This window comes from Panthera tigris, chromosome D1 (genome assembly GCF_018350195.1).
Source record: "Panthera tigris isolate Pti1 chromosome D1, P.tigris_Pti1_mat1.1, whole genome shotgun sequence".
Taxonomy (NCBI): domain Eukaryota; kingdom Metazoa; phylum Chordata; class Mammalia; order Carnivora; family Felidae; genus Panthera; species Panthera tigris.
In genome coordinates this window covers 66,019,685-66,044,141 of record NC_056669.1, presented here as the reverse complement: position 1 = coordinate 66,044,141, position 24,457 = coordinate 66,019,685, and the positions used below count along the sequence as shown (strand labels likewise).

General features: G+C 36.2%; 1 protein-coding gene across 5 annotated transcripts in view; it reads left to right on the top strand.

Moving 5' to 3' along the window:
* SBF2 (SET binding factor 2) overlaps window positions 1-24,457 on the top strand; it is a 473,279-nt gene that overhangs the window by 299,260 nt on the left and 149,562 nt on the right. The gene's annotated exons all lie outside the window — the stretch shown is intronic.

The following is a 24,457-nucleotide window of genomic DNA, read 5'->3' as shown; positions in this document are numbered from 1 at the left end:
AGGCAATGCAATTTCTATCAGAATCCAAACTAGAAGAGCAAAAACCTAAGAATTACCAACACATCCCTGGGGCACCTGGGTGGCTTAGTCAGTTGAGCATTCTCTTGATTTTGGCTCAGGTCATAATCCCAGAGTCGAGGGATCAAGCCCTGTGTGGGGCTTCCTGCTGAGCATGGAGTCTGCTCTGTATTTTTCTCTCTCTCTCCTCTCTCTCTCTTTCTCTTTCTCTTTCTCTTTCTCTTTCTCTCCCTCTCCTCCCTCTCTCTCTCTCTCTCTTTCTCTCTCTTTCTCTCTCTTTCTCTCTCTTTCTCTCTCTTTCTCTCCCTCTGCCCCTCTCTCCTGCTTGTGTGCTTTCTCTCTCTAAAAATTAAATAAATAAACTACAGTTGCCAACACATTCCTAAAAACAACAGCAACTTGGGAATTGGTCCTGTCAGATCAAAAATTAGTTTAAAAGAAGACATACCAAAATAAATAAATAATTAAAATAAGACATACAAATGTACAGAAGGCACCTGAAAATGTGTTCAGCATCACTAATCATCAGGGAAATAGGAATCAAAATCACCATGAGATATCACCTCACATTTGTTAGAATGGCTATTATCAAAAAAGGTAAAAGATAACAAGTGTTGAGAGGATGTGGAGAAAAGGGAACCCTTGTGTCCTGTTGGTAAGAATGTAAATTGATACAGCTACTATTAAAAACATAAAATTAAAACTAAAACATATGATCCAACAGTCCCATTTCTGAGTATATCCAAAGGAAAACAGGATATTGAAGAAGTGTCTGTACCCACATGTTCAATGAAGCATTTTTAACAATAGCCAAGATATGAAAACAATCTAAGTGTCTATCAACAGATGAATAGAAAAAGATGTGTTATATATAAGCAATGGAATTATTCACCCATGAGAAAAAAGGAAATCCTGCCATTTGTGATAACATGGATAGACATTGAAGGCATCATGATAAGTGAAATAAGCCAGACAGACAAAAACAAATACTGCATGTTATCTCTGATAGGTAGAATCTTAAAAAAAAAAAAAAAAAAAGTCTAACTCTTAGAAACAAAGAGTAGAAAAGTGGTTGCCAGGGCCTGAGGGGTAGGGAAAATAGAAGTTGGTAAGAGGTGCAAACTTTTAGCTATTATAAGGCCAAGGCCTCAGGATCTAATGTAAAATGTGGTGACTGTAATTGATAAAACTGTATTATATACTCAAAATTTGCTGAGAAAGTGGAACTTAAATATTTGCGCCAAACAAAAACAATAAAACAGGTAAATATGGGAGTCCTTTAATGATGTATGTATATATCAAGTCATCATGATGTACACTTTAAATATTTTATGATTTTATTTATCAATTATACTTCAATAAAACTTAAAATAATGTTTGACTAGTTTAAGATTGTAGTAATTAAGACACTATATAGTAGTTAGATTGACCCCTAGAACAGAATATTCATAACAGATGAGAACAGATAATAAACAGAACTACACATATATGGAAATGTGACTTATGACAAAACTGGTATTTCATGGGAGCCATTGTGGCTCAGTGGGTTAAGCATCTGACTCTTGATTTCGGCTCAAGTCATGATCTCGGGGTTGTGAGATTGAGCCCCATGTCAGGCTCTGCACTTGGCTTGGAGCCTGCTTAAGATTCTCTCTCCCTCTCCCACTGCTCCACCCCTGCTCACAAATACACTTTTACTCTCTCAAAAAAAAAAAAAAAAGGGGGGCATTTCAGATCAGTGACAAAATGATGAAAAATTCAATAATAGTGCCGGGACAATTAGGTGAAAATGTACACAACTTCACTAATGTATGTGTACCACACTATGCACTAAAAACACTTTCACGTGGATTAAAGACTTAAATATGAAAAGCCAGGCTATCTAATTTTCCGAACAATCCTTAAAAGAGATATCCTTATGACTCTGGGGTAGGGACAGATTTGTTAAACCAGTTACAAATCATCCTGATCTTAAAATAAAAGATTGATGAATTTGACTACATTCAACTTAAGAACTTTTCTTCATCAAAAAATACCATAGAGTGAATGCATACCTCAGGGTGAGAGATGTTTGCAAAGAATATAACTGCCAACAGATTAGTGCTCAGATTATAAAAACTTCTACAAGTGGGGCACCTTGGTGGCTCAGTTGGTTGAGCATCCAACTTGATTTTGGCTCACGTCATAATCCCAGGGTCATGGGATCAAGCTCCATGTTGGGCTCCATGCGGAGCATGGAGCCTGCTTAAGATTCTCTCCCTCTCTCTGCCCCTCTCCCCTGCTCATGCTCACTCTCTCTCTAAAATAAAATAAATAAAATAAAAACTCCTACAAATCAATAAGAAAAAGACAAATTTTTAATGGACAAGAGACTTAAAAAAAGTATCTCAGAAAAAAGGAAACCCACTTGGTCAGTAGGTGTATAGAAAGATTATCTAGAAATAAAGGACATATGTCAATAATTGGAGAGTGTCAATTTAAACCATAATGCTATAGCCTTTTACATTCACGATTTTGGAATAATTAAAAAATCATATTATCAAATATTGGTGAAATTATGGAACAAACGGAAGTTTTAAACTTTGCTGGTTAGAATGTAAAATAGTATATAACTCCTTTAGAAAATTTAGTAAGATATAAGATACTAAGAAATAAGATAATTTGTCATTTATATATAAAGCTGAATATGAACATATTCTCTGACCCAGTGATTCCACTCTCAGATGAGCTCTTACCCATATACACCAAGAGGCATGCACAAAAATGTTCATAGAAGCATTGTTTGAAATAGCAGAAAACAAAGGAACTAATATGCCAACCAGCAGTAGAATGAATAAATTATGGGGTTTAAAAAAAAATTTTTTTAACATTTATTTTTGAAAGACAGAGACAGAATGCAAACAGGGGTGGGGCAGGGAGGGAGGAAGACACAGAATCCAAAGCAGGCCCCAGGCTCTAAGCTGTTAGCACAGAGCCTGACACAGGACTTGAACCCATGAGCTGTGAGATCATGAGCTGAGCCAAAGTCGGACACTTAACTGACGCTTGCCAGGCGCCCCTTTTTATGTTAGAATATTTTTTAGTAGAGAAAATGAATGGTAGCTACAAGGAACAATGTGGATGAATCTTAAGATAATTTTGCACAAAAATAAAAAGGCAATTCAATTACAATATGATTCCATTAGTATAAAAGTCAAAGCATGTAATGTATTATTTAGAAATATGCAATTTAGGGATACAACATGTATATGGTAAAACTATAAAGAAAAGCAAGGCTATATATATATATATATATATATATATATATATATATAAAATCATTACATTGTATACTACAATTTTATTTGTCCATTATACCTCGATAAAACTGGGAAAAAAGGAAATCAAGGGAATAATAAACAAAATATTGAAGAAAGTTACCTCAAAGGTTAGAGAGGAAGGGCAGATGAACATAGAGATCTTTGATGGTAAAGGTAATATTCTATTTCTTAAACCAGTTGTATGAGTGTTCATTGTGTCATTATTCTTTATAACCTTATAACTTATACACATTAATATCTTAGGGTACTGCTATTGGGCTTTTCTACAGGGCATATTTTTCTCTTCAAATCCATTTCAAAGGGTATCTTTCTCAGAAATTCTAATTTAAGGGGTGCCTGGGTGGCTCAGTCAGGTAAGCGTCCAACTTGAGCTCAAGTCATGATCTCACAGCTCGTGAGTTCGAGCCCTGCGTTGGGCTCTGTGCTGACAGCTCAGATCCTGGAGCCTGCTTTGAATTCTGTGTCTCCCTCTCTCTATGTCCCTCCCCCGCTCATGTTCTCTCCCTCTCTCTCTCTCTCTCTCTCTCCTTCAAAAATAAAAATTTAAAAAGAGAAATTCTAATTTAAAATTTACCATCAAAATGTAATCTTATAACAAGCACTTTGTAACTTATTTAAGCAAATTGATGAGATCAGAGAGAATTTATCTTTACTGGAATACATTCTTACTTTAAAGTATAATAGACTAGCTATAATGGTTTATAATGGCAACAATTAAAAGCAACCTAGGGGTGCCTGGGTGACTCAGTCAGTTAAGCATCCGACTTCAGCTCAGGTCATGATCTCATGGTTCATGAGTTCGAGCCCCACATCAGGCTCTGTGTTAATAGCTCAGAGGCTGGAGCCTACTTCAGATTCTGTGTCTCCCTTTCTCTGTCCCTCCCCTGCTCAAGCTCTGCCTCTCTCTGTCTCAAAACTAAATAAACATTTTTTTAAAAAGCAACCTAAATGTTTACCATTCAGATATTGATTAATTATGTACAACTATTTAGAATAGTGATCAGCTACTAAATAAAAAGAGGTAGATCTATAACATGTGCTCATATGGAAAACCTTCCATTATATATATGTTGGTAGGTGGGAAATTACATAAAGTTAATATAATTCTATTTTTGACCTAAAAGTACACACACACACACACACACACACACACACACACACACATATATATATATAAAGATATTTGTAGTAAGTCCTAAACAATAGTTATTTCTGGTTTATGGATTAGACACACACAGAGACAGGCACAGTTAAATTATGTAAAACATGGCAAGCATGTATTTTATAATTTTAAAAAAGATTCTCATTTTGGTAGGAAGGAAATCATTGAACACCTTTATGAAAAGAATAAAACACAATAAAGTTGACCTAAAAAAGGCCATATCTTTTGTTACTTTGCTGCAGTTACTTTGATACTATCATTGTAGAGAACAAAGGAATTTGATTAATAGGTGAAGGTCTCTAGAAGCCCTAAAGTTAGGTAATCTTTTGATACCCTATGATTGCTGATAAAAGTACAAAAACTATTTTATAGAGCTTTTTCCCCATTTCTGTGCTGCTTATTAACTGAGGAACTAAGTTTTAAGGCTTTCTTCAACTTAATTTTAGCATATACCAATTAGGCATTTATAGAATAGCCAGGTACCCTCAGGCTATGAATATTTCCCTTTTTCATTTGAATAATCACATTTCTGGGGAGAAAAAGGCATGGGCAATTTTTTTTCCTGCTTTCAAATACACCGGGACTATGGCACTTACTATTTTATAATTCAGTATTTCATGAATACATAAAAATAGATCCTGTCCTTATTCCAGCACACGCTGTTGTTTAACATTATATAGAGGCTCTTCTCAGATATAAATGAGCTCACATGTGACAGTCTTATTTTAATGGGTTATTTATTACTAACTTGGGATTTATTAGTATTTATATTCTTGTTACAACAATGTTACTTGTGGGGATTTAACATGACATTCTGAACATTTTTGACAAAAGCGTAGAATTTCAAGGCAGAGGGGCCAGACATCTGTGTCGGTATTTTAAGAAAGAATCCTTAACTAAATGAACTAATTTTTAGCTAGCAATGCAAAAACTTTAAATTTTTGCTTTTCGTGATTTTGAAGTTATTCTGTCTTTCCCCTTCCTCAAGGGAAAATTAAGTGGAACATGAGTACTGCAGGGGATTATTTTATTTATTAGGTTCTTTCAATGCCAAGGAAATTTTTTAAAGGAAAAGTTCATAAAGGTTATAGATTATTTCTATTTATCATCTCATTTCAAATAACTAATTGTATTTTGGGTTTTTTTAATAACTAAGATTACTATAAATCTCTCCAAAACTGTCATGACCTTAACTCTTCATTTTAGCAGATACATGATTAAAACTTTATATGTGTCAAGATCATAGCTAAAATTTTTTAACAATAAGTTATAATTTAAAAGCCCAGTGAGGGGAGTACCTAGGTGGCTCAGTTGGTTGAGCGTCCAACTTCAGCTTAGGTCATGATCTCACAGTTCATGAGTTCAAGCCCCACGTCAGGCTCTGTCCTGATGGCTCAGAGCCTGGAGCCTGCTTTGGATTCTCTGTCTCCCTCTCTCACTGCCCCTCCCTCGCTCATATTCTGTGTCTCTCTCTCAAAAATAAATAAGCATTAAAAAAAAATTTTTTTTAAATAAAAGCCCAGTGAGGTCCTCCATTTTCAATATCAAACAGCTGCATGCTACGAGGAGCCCTCCCACTAATATAGTAGAAATAGATCTTAGAAAATTGTAAAAAAAAAAAAATTTTAAATACCCATGTGATTTTGGTACATTGTTTTTTCTAAGAAGAAAAGGAAAATTTCAATAGGCCCTTCTTCTGTTTTCAAAAAAAGGACAAATAGGGAAAACTAAATTTGTGAGCACAATTAAGCATTGGCCTCCATAAGGAGGGTTGTTTGAACCTGAGAGTTTTGCATTAGGCTAGGACACTAAAAGAGGAATAATCCCTATTCAGTAACATGCCCCTCACCCTCACCTCCGGAAGAATCCATTGTAAATCCTTTCTGGAATAATGCAGCCCCAATTTAGGCAATCAGGATATCCATAGGTTAAATTCAATAAAATATGAACTCACCATTTAAAAATGACCAAATACCAAGGAAATGAGCCAGTATGAATTAGTGTCAACAAAACAACCAACAGCAGATTTATATGCTCAAATACTATATTTTGAATTAACCAGTTCGAATATATAAGTAAAATATTTAAAGAAAAGACTGAGTACAAATAAGCCAATAATTAGAGAAACAAAAATGGCCAGGTGAATTTATATAATTACCAAAAGTAAAAATTCAGAGGATGTGGAATATTCAATATTGTTAAGATGTCTGTTCTCAGCAAATCCATCTACAGGTTGAATGCCATCCCAATAAAAATTGCAACACTTTTCTCTAGAGAATCACAGTGGACTCTAAAATTTATATGGAAATGCAGAGAACTTAGAATGGCCAAAGCAATCTTGAAAAAGAGCAGCATTGGATGACTTATACTACCTGATCTCAAGACATATTATCAACGCACCATAATCAAGACAGTATGGTACTGACCTAAGCATCAACAAATAGATCAGTGGAAAAGAGTACCCAGAAACAGACTTACATTTATGGGATTTTTAATGAAAACACCAAAGTGATCCAATAGGGGGAAGAAATTTTTTCCCACAAATAGTATTGGAATAACTGCATATTCATATGGAAAAAAACTGAATCTTAACTTCTACCTCACATCAAACACAAGGATAACTTTGAGGTAGAGCATAGACCCAAACATCAACTAAGAAACCATAAAGCTTTTAGGGGGAAAACATGGAACAGTTTCCTAACTTGGGAGTGGGCAACAGTTTCTTATCACAGAAAATGATAACCAAAAAGGAAAAAAAATTATCATTATACTTTATTAAAATTAAAACTTATGCTCATCAAAACACACCATTGTGAAAATGAATAGGAAAAATTGGGAAAAAATATTCCCAAAATATATATGTGGTAAAGAACTGGTATCAGGTTTATATAAAGAACTCCTACAACTTAAGAAGAAGCCAAACCAACCAATTTTTAAAAATGAGCAATTTGAACAGATACTTTACAAAATGATATGTGTGTGAATGGTCAATAACCACATGAAGGTCTCAATATCTTTAGTCATTAGAGAAATGCAAATTAAAACCACTATGAGATAGTACTATATAACCCACCTATATGCTAAAATTAGAAAGACTAATGATGCCAAATGTTGACAATGTTGTAAAATAACGAGAATTATACTTGATTGTTGAGAATGTAAACTAGTCTAATCAATTCAGAAAAAAAGTCCAAGAGATTCTTATGAAACTAAACATATACCTATCCTATGACCCAACAATTTCATAATAATTAATGTCTGCTGTTTACTTTGAAAAGCACTAAAACTAATATGGATTAATGGATAGTTAGATGGATAAATAATAAAGCAAGCCTAGTAAAATGTTCATGATACAATCTGGGGGGAAACATGTAGGTATTCAGTATAAAATTATTTCAACTTTGATATTTTTTGGTATAGAAGAGTAAAGAAATAAGTACATATGCACAAAAACTCAATGGATAGGTCAAACATCAGACTAGACACAGTGAAAGAGAGAATTATAATGAACTGGAATACACATGTGAAGCAATTGCACATAGTAGAGCAGAGAGAAATAGGAAATGGAAAAAGTGCAGAAGAAAATACAGGCAGGAGATAGTAAGGTCGTCTCATACAATACTGTTCAAAGTGGTAGTCTGTGACAAGATAAGAAACTTGTGCCAAAATGCAAATCAGTGATCTTCATTGACAAAGTCTTACTATGAAAAAAGTAAGCTACTAAACATTGGGCTTAGTGTGACTTCATCGGGCAGTGGTCAGTATCCCCTAAAGTAACCAAGAATCCTGCCTTATTAAAGAGGAGAGGCTTCAAAGTCTAAGTCTCAGATTTTGTTAACGCTGAGAATTCCAGACACCAAGAAAATGTTTTCATAAAATTTCTTTGGTTGCTGAGTAGATTCTTATATTGGGTTTCTTTGACTGAGGACTCAGAATAATAATAGGAAACCACATACAGGTTTTAAAGTATGAGAAACTTTCACATCAGATTGATTTAATCTAGATTTTTTTTTAAGGTAGTTGACATCTATATTGGTTTGGAGGCAGGGGAGAGGGGGTGGGGCGGGTGCTCAGGAGCTCGTGGAGAAGTGTGCCCGTGTCCTCTTCACCATCACAGGCTTCTGGCTGTGCAGGATGGCACTGGCTCTGCGAATGGCATCCATGCGGAGATCTGGGTAGTACTTGTTCTTGTGGATCATGTGCCTGATGCTGCTTAGGATGGCCAGAGCATTCTTGTTGATGGTAATCCGTACACAGGAGGTGGCGGGTTTTCACTGGCCTGATCTCCACTTTATGACCACCACTATACCTTTGCCTTTGGCCACCAACTCCGTGCCCACACTCTTGTAGCGAATCAGTCAATTTTAGCAGAAGGAGTTGTAAGCCTTCAGGTTACTGGGCTCTGTGCTGTATGTCTGCTTGTTCCTTTTGATCAGGAAGCTGGAGCAGTTCCCCACCACCATCCATTGTAGGTGGCAGACATGGCAGCAGCTCCTCTCATTACTGCAGCCAGAGGAGGAAAGGGCTATCTAGAAATTTTTAAGGACACTCATATACTGCTCCTATGTATGAATATCAAATTTGGACATTTTGTTAAGTGCTGTAGTCTGAATGTGTTCTCCCAGATTCCTATGGTGGAAACTTAACCTCTGAGGTGATAGTGTTAGGGGATGGGGTTTTGGGGAGGTGGTTAATCTCATGAGTGAGATTAATACCCTTATTAAAAAAGAGCCAACAGGGCTCCCTTAGCCCTTTTCACCAAATAAGGATATAGGAATTCTACAACCCCAAAGAAAGCCCTCAGCTGATCGTGCTGGCACCCTGATCTTGGACTTCCAACCTCCTGAACTGGGAGAACTGAATTTCTGTTGTTTATAACCTCTTAGTCTGTGGTATTTTGTTGCAACACCCAGAACAGACTAACATATGAAGAATTTATTAATCAGTAGAATCCCTCTTCCTTAATCAGGGTGTATTTTTTACTTTTTTCCTCTCCTCTTCCATTTACTGATTTCTACTCTATAGTAGTCTCTGTACTAGATACTGAGGTACACTTCATATGGAGGTGATTAAGATAAAGTCCTGGTTCTTAAGGAGTTCACAATCTAGAAGGAAAACCTCACAGGTAAATATATAATACAATGGGATATGCGCTGATGAAAAAGTGAAAAAGTACTATGAACGCTATTATGAGATTACTGGATTTTGAGTGGGAAGAACGTGGTCACAGAAGGCATTTTTCAGACAAGGATTGAAAGGGAGAATATTCCAGATAGAGGAAGTTGCTAGTAGAAAAAAAAGTATAGAAGGACCTATGTTTTTGAAAATTGAAAAATATTTCTACGCTGCCAAATGTAGGGTAGAAAGATGGTAGATGAGAAAAGTAGATAGGGTAACATTTGGTTAAAGTGAACTGATTGAATACGTACATTTAGCCTCAGCTATTACCCAAAACCCCAGTAAAACAAAAGTAAAGGATTTTTTTTTTTAATGCAGAAACCCACAGGCAAAACAGGAGAGGAGACAAGAACAACAGCACTTTGGAAATTGGAAAATTGATGGGTTAATGACTTTATTTAGCAGACTCAAGACAGCCTTTTCCTAACTGACAGTTGTAAAAGCCTTGAAGCAGCCGAATTTGCAGAACTGCAAAAGGCTCGGGGATTGGGGACATCTAGTAATCTCTGGACACAGGAAGCTAAGGTGGGACTGAAACATTAAAAAGAGAATTGATTGAAAGTCTTCTTAAGGAGTGCCTGGGTGGCTCAGTTGGTAGAGCATCCTACTCTTGTGATTTTGGCTCAGGTCATTATCTCAGAGTCATAGGTTAGAGCCCTGTGGCAGGCCCTGAACTGAGCGTGGAGCTTGCCTGGGATTCTCTCTCTCCCTCTCGCTGCCCCTCCCCTCCTTGTGCACACACACTCTCTCAAAATAAATAAACATTTCAAAAGAAACTCCTTAAGTTACAGTTGGATTGCCACAATCCCTATCAAAATAACACCAGCATTCTTCACAGAGCTAGAACAAACAATCCCAAAATTTGTATGGAACCAGAAAAGACCTCAAATAGCCAAAGCAATCCTGAAAAAGAAGACCAAAGCTGTAGGCATCATAATTCCAGACCTTCAAGCTGCATTACAAAGCTGTCATCATCAAGACAGTATGGTACTGGCACAAAAACAGACACATAGATCAATGGAACAGAATAGAGAACCCAGAAATGGACCCACAAACGTATGGCCAACTAATCTTTGACAAAGCAAGAAAGAATATCCAATGGAAAAAAAGACAGTCTCTTCAGCAAATGGTATTGAGAAAACTGGACAGTGACATGCAGAAGAATGAACCTGGACCACTTTCTTACACCATACACAAAAATAAACTCAAAATGGATGAAAGACCTAAACATAAGACAGGAAGCCATCAGTGGCATCTGGGTGGCTCTGTTGGTTGAGCGTCGGACTTCAGCTCTGGTCATGATCTCACAGTTTGTGACCCGCGTTGGGCTCTGTGCTGACAGCTGAGAGCCTGGAGCCTGCTTCAGATTCTGTGTCTCCCTCTCTCTCTGCTCCTCCCCTGCTCACACTCTCTCTTTCAAAAATAAATAAAGATTAAAATTTTTTTTTTAAAAAAAGAGAGGAAGCCATCAAAATCCTAAAGGAGAAAACAGGCAACAACCTCTTTGACCTCAGCTGCAGCAACTTCTTACTTGACATGTCTCTGGAGGCAAGGGAAACAAAAGCAAAAATTAACTATTGGGACCTCATCAAGGTAAAAAAAAAAAAAACCTTCTCTACAGCAAAGGAAGCAATCAGCAAAACTAAAAGGCAACTGATGGAATAAGACAAGATATTTGCAAATGACATATCAGATAAAGGATTAGTATCCAAAATCTATAAAGAACTTACCAAACTCAACACCCAAAAAACAATCCAGTGAAGAAATGGGCAAAAGACATAAATAGACACTTTTCCAAAGAAGACATCCAGATGGCTAGCAGACACATGAAAACATGCTCAATATCACTCATCATCAGAAAAATACAAATCAAAACCACAATGAGCTACCACCTCATACCTGTCAGAATGGCTAAAATTAACAACTCAGGCAACAACAGATCTTGGCAAGGATGCGGAGAGAGAGGAATCATTTTGCACTGCTGGTGGGAATGCAAACTGGTCCAGCCACTCTGGAAAACTGTATGGAGGTTCCTCAAAAAATTGAAAATAGAACTACCCTATAACCCAGCAATTACACTCGTAGGTATTTATCCAAAGGATACAGGAGTACTGATTCAGAGGGACCCATGTACCCCAATGTTTATAGCAGCACCATCAACAAGAGCCAAAGTATGGAAAGAGCCCAAATGTCCATCGACAGAAGAATGGATAAAGAAGATGTGGTATAGGGGCGCCTGGGTGGCTCAGTCGGTTAAGTGTCTGACTTCAGCTCAGGTCATGATCTCACGGTTTGTGAGTTCGAGCCCCACATCGGGCTCTGTGCTGACAGCTCAAAGCCTGGAGCCTGCTAGGGATTCTGTGTCTCCCTCTCTCTCTGCCCCTACCTCCCTTGTGCTCTGTCTCTGTCTCTCTCTCTCTCAATAATAAATAAACATTAAAGAAATTTTTTTAAAAAGATGTGGTGTATATATATTTGATGGAGTATTAGTTGGCAATTAAAAAGAATGAAATCTTGCCATTTGCAACAATGTAGATGGAACCAGAGTGTATTATGCTAAGTGAAATAAGTCAGTCAGAGAAAGACAAATACCATATGATTTCACTCATCTGTGGAATTTAAGATACAAAACAGATGAACATAAGGGAAGGGAAGCAAAAATATATAAAAATGGAGAGGGAGACAAACCATAAGAAACTTAAAGACACAGAACAAATGGTTGCTGGAGGGGTGTTGATTTGGGGGGATGGGTTAAATGGGCAAGGGGCATTAAGGAGGACACTCGTTGGGATGAGCACTGGGTGTTATAAGTAAGTGATGAGTCACTGAATTCTATTCCTGAAATCATTATTAAACCGTATGTTAAGTAACTTGGATTAAAAAAAAAGAAGATACAGTTGGATTCCCCTCCCAGATCATGTTTCAGTTCTGTGTAAACAGCCAGCTGCCTCTCCTTTACCCTGGTAGAAGATTACGGGTTTGTTTGTTTGTTTGTGTATTTGTTTTTAAGAGAAAGGACATCACTAGCCTGGGAGACATAGGTCTAGCTGAGGGAAATTCTGTTTTGCTGCAAACAAGGGAGTTAAGTGAATGACAGATATTGAGAATACCAGTTTAGCTCCCAGAACTCTGGCAATCTGCCCTCAAGTCAGGAAATTGGAAAACAGTTCTTTGAGAAATGTGACCAGCCAGAGAGAAAAAGATTTTACTAAAGATACTAAGATTAGAAGTTTCTCAACCAAAGAGCTTAACCGGGTCATGCTATAATGAAGCTTTCGGTCAACAAGCTTCACCATGTACACATTCTTTTTATTTTGTCATTCTTTACTTTGTGTGCAGTATGACCTAAGCAAGAGGGACCATTAAACAAAGTCAGTTCCTACTCCCCACCATTGTTTCCCAACTCTGCTTTCACTGCCCGCTCCTCCTTGTGAGAGAACCATCTAGTCAGCATTCCTAATTGCCCTGTCCTTTTCCTTCTTGGGGATGGGTATCACTGATGGCCTCAGACAACCTCAGCTTTCTTTTGGCTCTGAAACTGAGTTAGCCACAGTCACTACCACTCTCTGGAAATAGGCCCAAAGAAATTAAACAGTTTTCCCAAATCACAGAGCTCATAAATTGAGGAGGTGAGTTCTGAATCTAAATTTTGTTTTTTGTTTTTTATTTTTATTCATGCTGTGCCTTTAACTTACTGATGCTGTGTTCTTCAAAACACATTAAGTGGCAATAGGTGCTCTACAGCTAAATTTAAGTTTAGATCAGAAGCCTGTATTCTGGAAACTTGTGGATCTTTATTTTCATTTTTTTAAGTAACAACTACTATTGAAAAACTTCAACCTCAACTGAATAAAAACAGACCTTGTTTATGTTGTTCATTATTGTACAGCCAATATCCAGAACATCACCTGGTGCATAGAAAGTATTTATATGTGTTTGAATATGTAAATGATTATATAATTGTGTTTTTCCAAGTACAATTTTTTAATAAAGATAATTACAAAAGATGGAAAAATCAGCTCAGAAAGTGCAATTACTTCTTTAATCAGTTTTTTTGACATAACTTACATCAGTTTTAAATACTATCACATAAAGTATGGTGAAGAAAAGAAATTTTGCTTCACAATTAGAAACAATAAAACTTGCCAAGAGAAACAAAAGCCATTTTGAAAATAAATACAGTCCATGCCAAAGTAGCATAAAATGAAGCCAGAAGTCTTCAAAAGGAATAAATTTTTCTTCCCAATATTTTCTCACACTTTTATGGTTTCTGAGATTGGTGAAAGTTCAAGGGTTGAGATTCAAGGGTTGCTGAGCTATTCTGATTTAGCACCTTTGGTATCTGTTCTTTTCACTATTGTCCTTGGATTGAAATAAGATTCCATTTTTCCAAGTTACTAAGGAAGTAACTTGGTTGTTAACAATTTTGAGTTTCAGATTTAAGAGACAATTCATTGAGAATTTATTCTTTTTTTTTTTTAAGTTTATTTTATCTATTTTGAGAGAGAAGCAGTGAGCATGAGCAGGACAGAGAGAGAGGGAGAGAGACAATCCCAAGCAGGCTCCACACTGTCAGCCTGATATGGGCTCCATCTCACAAACCATGAGATCATGACCTGAGCTGAAATCGGGAGTCAGATGCTTAACTGACTGAGCCACTCATGCACCCAAGAAGTTAATTATTCTAACAGTTGTAAGGTTTAGGCCAAATCTTTGGCTACCACTACTCAACCAAGATCATTGATGAGAACTTATTGATAAATATAGTGGAAACTTTTCAGTTCTTACTTCACACTTGGTAGCATTTCATGATGCTCTTGGTAGCATTTCATGATGCTCTTTACAAAACCTTCCTCCCTTATCTTTGATGACAATATTTCCCCTGGCTTTCTACTTCTTTTGAATTTTTCAGTCATTTTGATACAGCTTTTCTTCCTTCAACCTTGCAAATGATGATGTTTATTTGCATCTTTAGGTTCATTTCTAGGTTTTCTGCTAGTCTGAGATTCTCAGAGCCAATCTTACTCCTCCCTGTTACCATCTTTTACTTATGCCATCCAAATTTGTATCTCAAGTCCAAATCTGCCTCTTCAGTTTCAAAGCTGAATATCCTGCTAGTTACTGTCCATCTGTGCTTGAATGTCCCAAAGCTATTTATAGATGTTGTGTTCCAAACTGGAATAATAATCTTTTATCCCCATTTTGAGACCCAAAAACTCTTCTGTTGAGTTTCCTACCTCAACAAATGACACCAATAAACCAAAAACATGGAATTAGTCTTTCTCTTAGCCTTATCTTCCTATCTGATCAGCCACTGAGTCCTAGAAATTTACTTCCTAAATCTCTCTCAACTCCATTCACTTTTCTCTCTCCTTAAATTCCAATATTCTGACTTAAGTCACCAACATTTCTTACCTCTGTTATTGCACTGACCTAACTGGTCTCCCTCCCTCCATTCTGACCCACCCCCCTACCATATCTATTTCCTTGCTTTACCAATGTGATATTTCTATAATACAAGTTGGATCTTATCACTTCCTAACTTAAAATCCTTCCCCTTTGCCTTCAGAGTAAAGTCTAATCATATCTTGGCCCCTGCCTGCCTCTGTAGCTGTATCTTTCACTGCTGTCAGTCTTGTGGCCTTTGCACATCTTATTGCCTTAGTTCAGAACACTGTTTCTTTCTAATCACTACTCCCTCATTCATCCCTTTCACCTACTAAACTCCTGCTCATCCTTTAATCTCAGTGTAGATGTCGCTTCCTACTGGAAGCCTTCCTCAACCCATTAATTATGGATTGGTAGCTACTTTTGTGTGCTTCCACTATATGTCATACTGACCACATCCTGTCCAACATGACCCTGCAATAGTGCTTATTACAAATAATGAAACTACCTGTTTTGACTTATCTGTATTTTCTGTTATGTCTGACATGAAGTAGTTTCTCAATAAAAATCTGATAAATGACTAAATGAATAATTAAATGTAATGTAAGTAGCTACTTACGTCAGCTAGTGTGAGTTTGAGTTTTATACAGTTTCCATCCCTACACAGGTTTGTAGCTTTTACCCTTTTTTGGTTATACAGTAGGTTTCCCCTTACCTGCAGTTTCACTTTCCCATTTCAGTTACCAGTGGTCAGCCATCATTAGAAAGAGATGATCCTCCTTTTGACTATTCGTAGATAGGTCAGTAGGTTAACAGTAGCCTAACACTGTGTCACAATACCTGTGTCATTCACCCCAATTTGTCTCCTCACATAGGCATTTTATTATCTTATATCATCACAAGAAGAAGAATGAGTACAATACAATATTTTGAGAAAGGGAGAGACCACATTAACATAATTTTTATTACAGTATATTGTTATAGTTATTTTAAATTATTAGTTATTGTTGTTAATCTCTAACAGTGCCTAACTTATAAATTAAACTATTCATCAATATGTATGTATAAGGAAAAAAACATAGCATATATAAGGTTCGGTATTATCTACAGTTTCAGGCATTCATTGGGGGCCTTGGAACATATTCCCTGTGGATAAGAGGGGGACCACTGGTAATCTAATCCCCAAACGAAACCAGCCTCTGTTCAATTTTATGTCTCATGTACAGGAATATCTTGGTAAGGGAATATAGATGGATAGTTCAATACTTCATGACCTCTGCTTGAAAGTAAAACTTAAAGTTCACATACAGGTGGTCAGTACTGTTCCAGTAGACAGTACTGTGACTGACATATTTATAGCTCACATGTTCATACCTGGTACATTAGAATCAGGATGAAATTTAAAATTTGTATTTTTTAAAGTTCCACAGGTAAATTTGATGGGTAGCTAGAGTTGAAAAATTAATGTCCTATTATTTAGTGTAGTCATTTCTAAAACTTTTTTTAAAGTTGTTTAAATGTACATTTCTGGGTTCCATCATCAGAGATTCTGATCTGGTAAGTCTGAAAAGGGGTAGAGGTATCATTTAAAACTTAACAGTGAAATAGATTCCTTTATAGATATATATTCCCCATTGCTAGAGTATTTCACCAAATACTCTTTAGTCATTTTCAGGAAAGTTGACAGAAGGATTCCTACATTGTCAGAAGGGTTGGACTAGATTCCCCCAAGGTTCCTCTGACCACTGAATTCCATGATCTTAGGATCCTTTGCTTGCTTGCTTGCTTTCTAACTATATTTATTTATTTTGAGAGAGAGAGAGAGAGACAGAGAGAGAGAGAGACAGAGAGAGAGAGAATCCCAAGCAGGCTTCACACCATCAGGTGGAGCCTGATGAGGGGCTCAAACCCATGAACCATGAGAACGTGATCTGAACCAAAATCAAGAGTTGGTCACTTAACCAACTGTGCCACCCAGACACCCCTAGTTTATTTATTTTTATCACCATTATGCTCCTAGATTAAAGGAGAAAAATTATGATTAATCAGTGCAGAAAAGACATTTGGTAAATCCAATGTGTGTTTGTTTAAAAGTTCTTAGGAAACCGTTATACACAATGGAGTACTATGTGGCAATGAGAAAGAATGAAATATGGCCTTTCGTAGCAATGTGGATGGAACTGGAGAGTGTTATGCTAAGTGAAACAAGACATACAGAGAAAGACAGATAACCATATGTTTTCACTCTTATGTGGATCCTGAGAAACTTAACAGAAGTCCATGGGGGAGGGGGAGAAAAAAAAAAGGTTAGAGAGGGAGGGAGTCAAAGCATAAGAGACTCTTAAAAACTGAGAACAAACTGAGGGTTGATGGGGGGGTGATGGGTATTGAGGAGGGCACCTTTTGGGATGAGCACTGGGTGTTGTGTGGAAACCAATTTGACAATAAATTTCATATTTAAAAAAAAAGAAAAAAAAAGAGAAAAGCTTTCATACTTGGCAAAACTACATAACAAAGACCTACAACAAACCGGATACTTAATGAAGAAACTTCATATGTGTTCCTCTAAGATTGGAGCAAGATAAAGACACTGTCAACAATGTTGTCAAATCATTATGTTGTATACCTTACACTAAGACAATGTTATATGTCACTTACATCTCAATTAAAAAATATAAGCAGGGGAGGACAGAAAATGAGATCATAGAGTTAGAAAAGAAAGAGAAAGCTGTCATTTTCAGATGATATGACCCTCTGCCTAGAAAAGGTGCCACATTGAACAATGATTTTATTTTAACTAATGAAATGATTTAGTTAGGTTGCTGAATGTAAGATCAATCTAAAAAAATCAATAGCATTTCTTTTGACCAGTAAAAACCAACGAAAAAGTTAAAAATGTTTTAAATACTCCCTCCATTTCCCCTTCCTTCCTCCAGTGTCCACCATTAGGCAGTCTCATACAAGGCAGTAATGGCAGCTAGGCAGAAGCTGAGTCCCATACTTACAAACATGGGATCTCAGTGAAATGGTGTTGGTGGCCCAGTGGATTCAGAATACTGTTCACATTTAGAAGACTGAGCAATAAGTAACTATATTGAAGATAATGGTAGCCAGGTTTTTCACCGGTAGAGAAGGTGCAAATAAAAGGAGAAAGCTAGAATGAATGTTATGGTTTTGAATAAACTAGAGCTAATAATAAGAACTCATGATTTTCAACATACATTTGATACTGAAATAAATATAAGTGGAAATGTATGTATATGTCTGTGTATATATGTGGGGCAGGGGGGAATGGGAGTGGTTCATAGCTTTGTTCATTGAGAGGGCCTGGCATAGAGACACTCCAGTAACAGTGAGTACACCTAATATACAGATCTTGGTTTCTAAATACCAATCTCCACTGAAAGAAAGAAATGACTCCTTGAAGAAATGGCTAGGGCCAGGAATAGGGCAAAGAAAACATAAGAAAGGCTTTGGAGTTATCTTCACATTCCACAAGATACAGAAGTACTCGAAGAATGAATGAACTCTAATTGGATTTTTGTTTGATTGTGGTAAAATATACATAATATAAAATTCACCATTTTGAGCATTCTTAAATGTACAGGTCAATGGCCTTAAATATATTCACATTGTTATGCAGACATTTCCACCATTCATCTGAAGAACTTTTTCCATCTCTCAGACTAAGACTATACCAATTAAATATTAACTCTCATTTCTCCTCTCCAGCTCCAGGCAACCTCCATTCTATTTTTTGTCTTGATGAATTTGACTACTCTAAGTGGAATCATGCTGTATTTGTCCTTCTGAGATGGGCTTATTTCATTTAGTATAATGTTCTCAGTGTTTTATCTGCTGTTGTATCAGCAGAATTTTCTTCCTCTTTAAGGCTTAATAATATTCTATTGTATGTATACACCACGTTTTGCTTATCCATTCATCCATCAGTGAACACCTTAAAAGGTTGTTTCTACCTTTTAGTGTTATTAATAATCCTGCAGTGAACAAAGGTATACAAATATGTCTTCAAGTCTCTGCTTTCAGTTCTTTTGAGTGTGTACCCAGAAGTGGAATTGGTGGGTCATGTAGTAATTCTATTTTTAATTTGGGGGGAACTGCCATACTGTTTTCAACAGCAACTGTACCATTTTACATTCCCACCAGCAATACAAAAGGGTTCCAGTCTCTCCACATCCTCTCCAGTACTTGTTATTTTTTATCCTTTTGGCAATAGCCATCCTAAGGGTGTGAGGTGGTACCTCACGGTGGTTTTGATTTCCATTTACCTAATGATGGTGGTGGTGTTGAGCATCTTTTCATGTGTTTATTGGCCATGTGTATATCTTTTTTGAGGAGATGTCTCTGTAAGTCCTTCGGCCATTTTTAAATCAGTCTAGTTGGAATTTTTGAGGAACTTGACAATACTCTAAAATTTATTTGGAAGAACACGAAGGGCAAAGAAGAGGGACATTCCCTATCAGATACCAATACAAACTTTGAAATCATGATAATAAAACTAGTGGCATCAAGTAGACTAATAAACCAGTAAAATAGAGTGCATAGAGACATACTAGTCTTAATGGGAACTTAATAGGTGTCACAAATCAGTGGAGAAAGGAGAACTTATTTAGTAAATGCTGTTGGGAGGAGTGGATCACTGTATGAGGAGATATAAAGCATTCCTAGAGAGCAACAATTACAAAGATGTTCTTCAGATGTTTACATCTCTGTGTAATGAAAGAACTCCAAAGTTAGTAGAAAAAATGAAGATGAATATCTTTGTGAACTAAAGAGCAGGGAAGAAATTCTTAAAATGTAAAACATGAATGCAATGATATAAAGTAAACATAAATATAAACAATACAAAACCAGATTGATTTCTTAAGTTATTAAAACTTTTTAATCCATAAAGGACAACATGAGTGAAGTTAATATACAGATGTTAATTAACAGGCCAGAAATCATATTTGTTTCACCATCTAAAATCCACAAGGAAATAATATTTGGAATATAAAAAAGACTTCTTTATATCATTGAGTTAAACAGCACCCCCAATGAAAATTGAAAAAAGATATGAACAAGCTCTTTATAAAAGAACTTGAAACAAAGCTATAATGTTATGTAAATTAAAATAATAACTCTTTATATTCTTAAGACTTAGAAAAATTAGAAGAATAATGCAAAGTGTTGGTAAGGATGTGGCAATACAGGAATCTTCATGCACAGCTGGTGAAGAACACAGGTAGGTAGAGTTATTTTGGAGAGCAATCAGGTGGTACTTAGTTAAAGGGAGACTATGTATATACCCTCCAACCCAGCAATAGTCCTTGATAGATGATTGATGGAGAGGGAGAAGAAGGAAGAGGGATATTAAAGGAATTATTAGTAATCCTGTGTGATAAAGTACAATGTTTAGATTTGTCCTTTCCTAATACATGAATTAAAATATAGGTTTTATTATATATCTGTAATTAATTGATGATTATAGATTATTTAGTCCATATATTTACCTGTTTTTGAAAAGGGGAAGAGTAAGGACAAATTGGAGCTCCTATATATCCCTCACTGCCTTTAAACCTTCAACGTTGATGATGCACTTGACTTGCAGAAAAAGTTAATTCCCTTTACTACAGAGCTGCACATACACTAGCTCAAAATACAAAGAAGCTGAAAGGAAATCCAGCAAGAGCTGTAGGAGCTGCAGACCTGAATGACAAAATAAGTCAGAAGATTAGTGACACAACACTGACCTCTGAACATAAACATGGGTGCTGCTCCACTTCCTCCTTCCAAGTCTCTGGCAACTCTTAGCTCAGAACCATCTGGAGAAGGGAATTCTGGTGAACTTAGTTCCAGCTTATTTAAATTGACATAGTACCGTCATTACCGTCTTCTTCCTAGTCAGTACCCTAATTTAACATGAGACTCTTTGAGGCTGTGAACTCAAATTCAGTTGTTGTAATTCAGTCACCTACAGGATTAGACTTCATTATGAGTTTTAGACATCTCAACCCTGCAGCTACAGGATCTTATTTATTTTTTAGAGCAATCATAGAAACTAGCCCCTTGTCTGAACCTTGTGATAGAAATTCAATGCCCTGAGCTTATTACGATCTTTCTCCAAATTCTCTAGTTCATTTGGAAACAATGGACTAGCTTCATTGTTCCCCTTATTTGAACTAAAATATGTATGGCAACAATTAGTTGGTTATCTATAGGCACTCGATTATAGTTGTTTATTAGTGATAATTTAATTGTTTTCCAGTGAGTGCCATGAACTACCAGTTTTTCATTAACTACTGGCAAAAGACTAATAATGCTTTTCGGTTTTAGTAACTATTTTTATTAATACTTTTGTTTTAGAACAGTTTTAGTTTCACAGCAAAATTGAGGGGAAAGTATAGAGACTTCTCATATATCCCCTGCCTCACACATGCATAGCCTCCCCCATTATCAGCATTCCTCACCTGAGTGGTACATTTGTTACAATTAATGAACATACATTGACACCTCATAGTCACCTGGAGCCCGTAGTTTACATTATGTTTTACTCCTGGTGTTGTCCATTCATTGGGTTTAGACAAATGTATAATGAGATGTATCCATCACTTTGGTATTATATGGAGTATTTTTACTACGCTGAAAATCCTCTGTGTTCTGCTTATTAATCCCCCCTTCCAATTATTAACGCTTTTGAATATCATCAGATTAAAAACCCAATTCCAGATTTCCATCCTTAAGTTTCTTTTCTTCTGAAACAGCTATTGGTACCGGTCCCGAAAATCCTTAAGTAGCACCCTTCATTTTCTGTAAGTTTGTTGTGTCATACTCCTCTCCATTACATCTCTCTAAATGTGTAGAAAAGACCAACAATAATTTCCAAATATTCTGGTAAATAACATAATTGCTTTTACAAATAAAATTTAAATTACTGTCTTACCTAGTTATATCAGATTTCATTGAATGTCTACTGTAATATCTAAGGGATATTTAATGGAAATTTAACAGACTGCTGACAGTCACGGATTTGACATTCTGTGTATTGACCATTTAAGAACAATTCATGATAAATAGTAATTTGTATTTTTACTAGGCAGAAATTTGAGCTGTGCATGTAATGCTGTTATGTGCTAGTCAAACACTTAGCTAGTATGTAAACCTTGCTAATCATGATCCATTCTGCATCTCAACTTGACCTTGTTTTCAAGTAGTCATTGTGTGACTCATGAAATTCTATTTGTAAAATATATAGCATTTATGACATATGTGTTGCTTTAAGAATGGTAATAAAATAGGGGTGCCTGGGTGGCTCAGTGGGTTAAGCGTCTGACTCTTGGTTTCAGCTCAGGTCATGATCTTAGTTTATGAGTTCGAGCCCCACATCAGGCTTCGCACTGACAGTGAAGAGCCTGCTTGGGATTCTCTCTCTCCTCTCTCTGCCCCTCTTCTGCTCCTGCTCTCTCTGTCTCTCTCTCTCAAAATAAATAAACTTAGAAAAAAGAATAGTAATAAAATAAATACACATGTACCCAACACCCAGTTCAAGAAATACGACATTAACACTGAAGTCCTTGGGACTTCATGTGTGTACTCTTAAAATATAATTCAGTTTTGTTTTTCCTGTTTGACCTTCATATAATCGGAATCATCCTTTTATATTAGATGCTTTGTCTTTTATATTAGATGTTTTGTTCATTTGTCTGGTAATCTTTGGTTGTCTGCTTGTTTGGGAACCCTCAGTATCAAAGTCTTTAATTCGTTGTTTTTTTGGGGGTGGGGGTTGTTTGTTTTTTCTTTTTGGAGGTGAGGGCAAGGAGCTGTTCAGATTTCCCAAAAAATAATCTAGTCACCTACCTGGAATGTAAATACCTGGCTGTCAGAGTTCTAGCCCAGTAGAGTAAGAGGGCTAGGTATCTTTAACATTCATTTTGTAATATTTTACTTAATTTTGCTCATTTTTAGTATGGTACACCAACTTTCAATGGACTCTGGTGTCCTTCAATTCAGGGCTCCTCTGTTGTACTTTCCCCAAGCATCTGAGCAGAAACAAATGAAATAAAGACAAAAGACAAAAAACAAAAAACAAAAAAAAACATGAACCAATAGAACAGAACAATAAAACCAGGAGCTGGTTCTTTAAAAAGAGCAACAAAATTGATAAACTTTTGGTCAAACTCATCAAAAAAAGAAGACTCAAATAAATAAAATCAGAAATGAATGAGGAGAAATAACAACCAATACCACAGAAATACGAAATATTCTAAAAGAATATTATAAAAAATTATATGCCAACAAATTGGACAACCTAGACAAAATGGATAAATTCCTAGAAACTTAACAACCTTCAAAAACTGAACCAGGAAGAAATAGAAAATTTGAACAGACCAATAACCAGCAAAGAAATTGAGTCAGTAATAATAATAAAAACTCCCAATGAGCAAAGTCCATGACCAGACAGCTTCACAAGTGAATTCTACCAAACATTTAAAGAAGAGTGAATATCTATTCTTCTCAAACTATTCCAAAAAATAGAAAAGGAAGAAAAACTTCCACATTCATTCTATGAGGCCAGCATTACCCTGAAAACAAAACCAGATAAAGACACTACAAAAAAAGAGAACTACAGGCTAATACCCCTGATAAACACAGATGTGAAAATCCTCAACAAAATATTAGCAAATCAACCCAACAATGTATTTTTAAAAAATCATTCACCATAATCAAGTGGGATTTATTCCTGGGTTGCAAGAGTGATTCAGTATTCACTAGTTAATCAAAATGCTACATCACATAAATAACAGAAAAGATAAGAACCATATTATCATTTCAGTAGATGCAGAAAAAGCATTTAACAGAGTACATCATCCATTCATGATAAAAACCCTCAACAAAGTAGGTTTAGAGGGAGCATACCTCAACATAATAAAGGCCATATCTGGAAATCCCATAGCTAACATGCTCAATGTGAAAAACAACTTTTCCTCTACAGTCAGGAATATTTGTCTCTACAGTCAGGATATTTGTCCTCTCTCACCACTTTTATTCAACATAGTACTGGAAATTTTACCGACAGCAGTCAGACAAGGAAAAGGAGTAAAAGGCATCCAAATTGGCAAGGAAGAAGTAAAAGTTTCACTATTGGCAGATGACATGATATCTATATAGAAAACCTGAAAGACTTCACCAAAAAATTACTAGAAACGTATAAACTAATTCAGTAAAGTCTCAGGATACAAAATCAATGTACATAAATCCATTGCATTTATATACACTAATAATGAGGCAGTGGAAAGAGAAATTAAGAAAGCAATCCCATTTACAATTGTACCATACCAAAGATAATAAAATGCCTCGGAATACCTAACCAAACAGATCAAAGAGCTGTCTT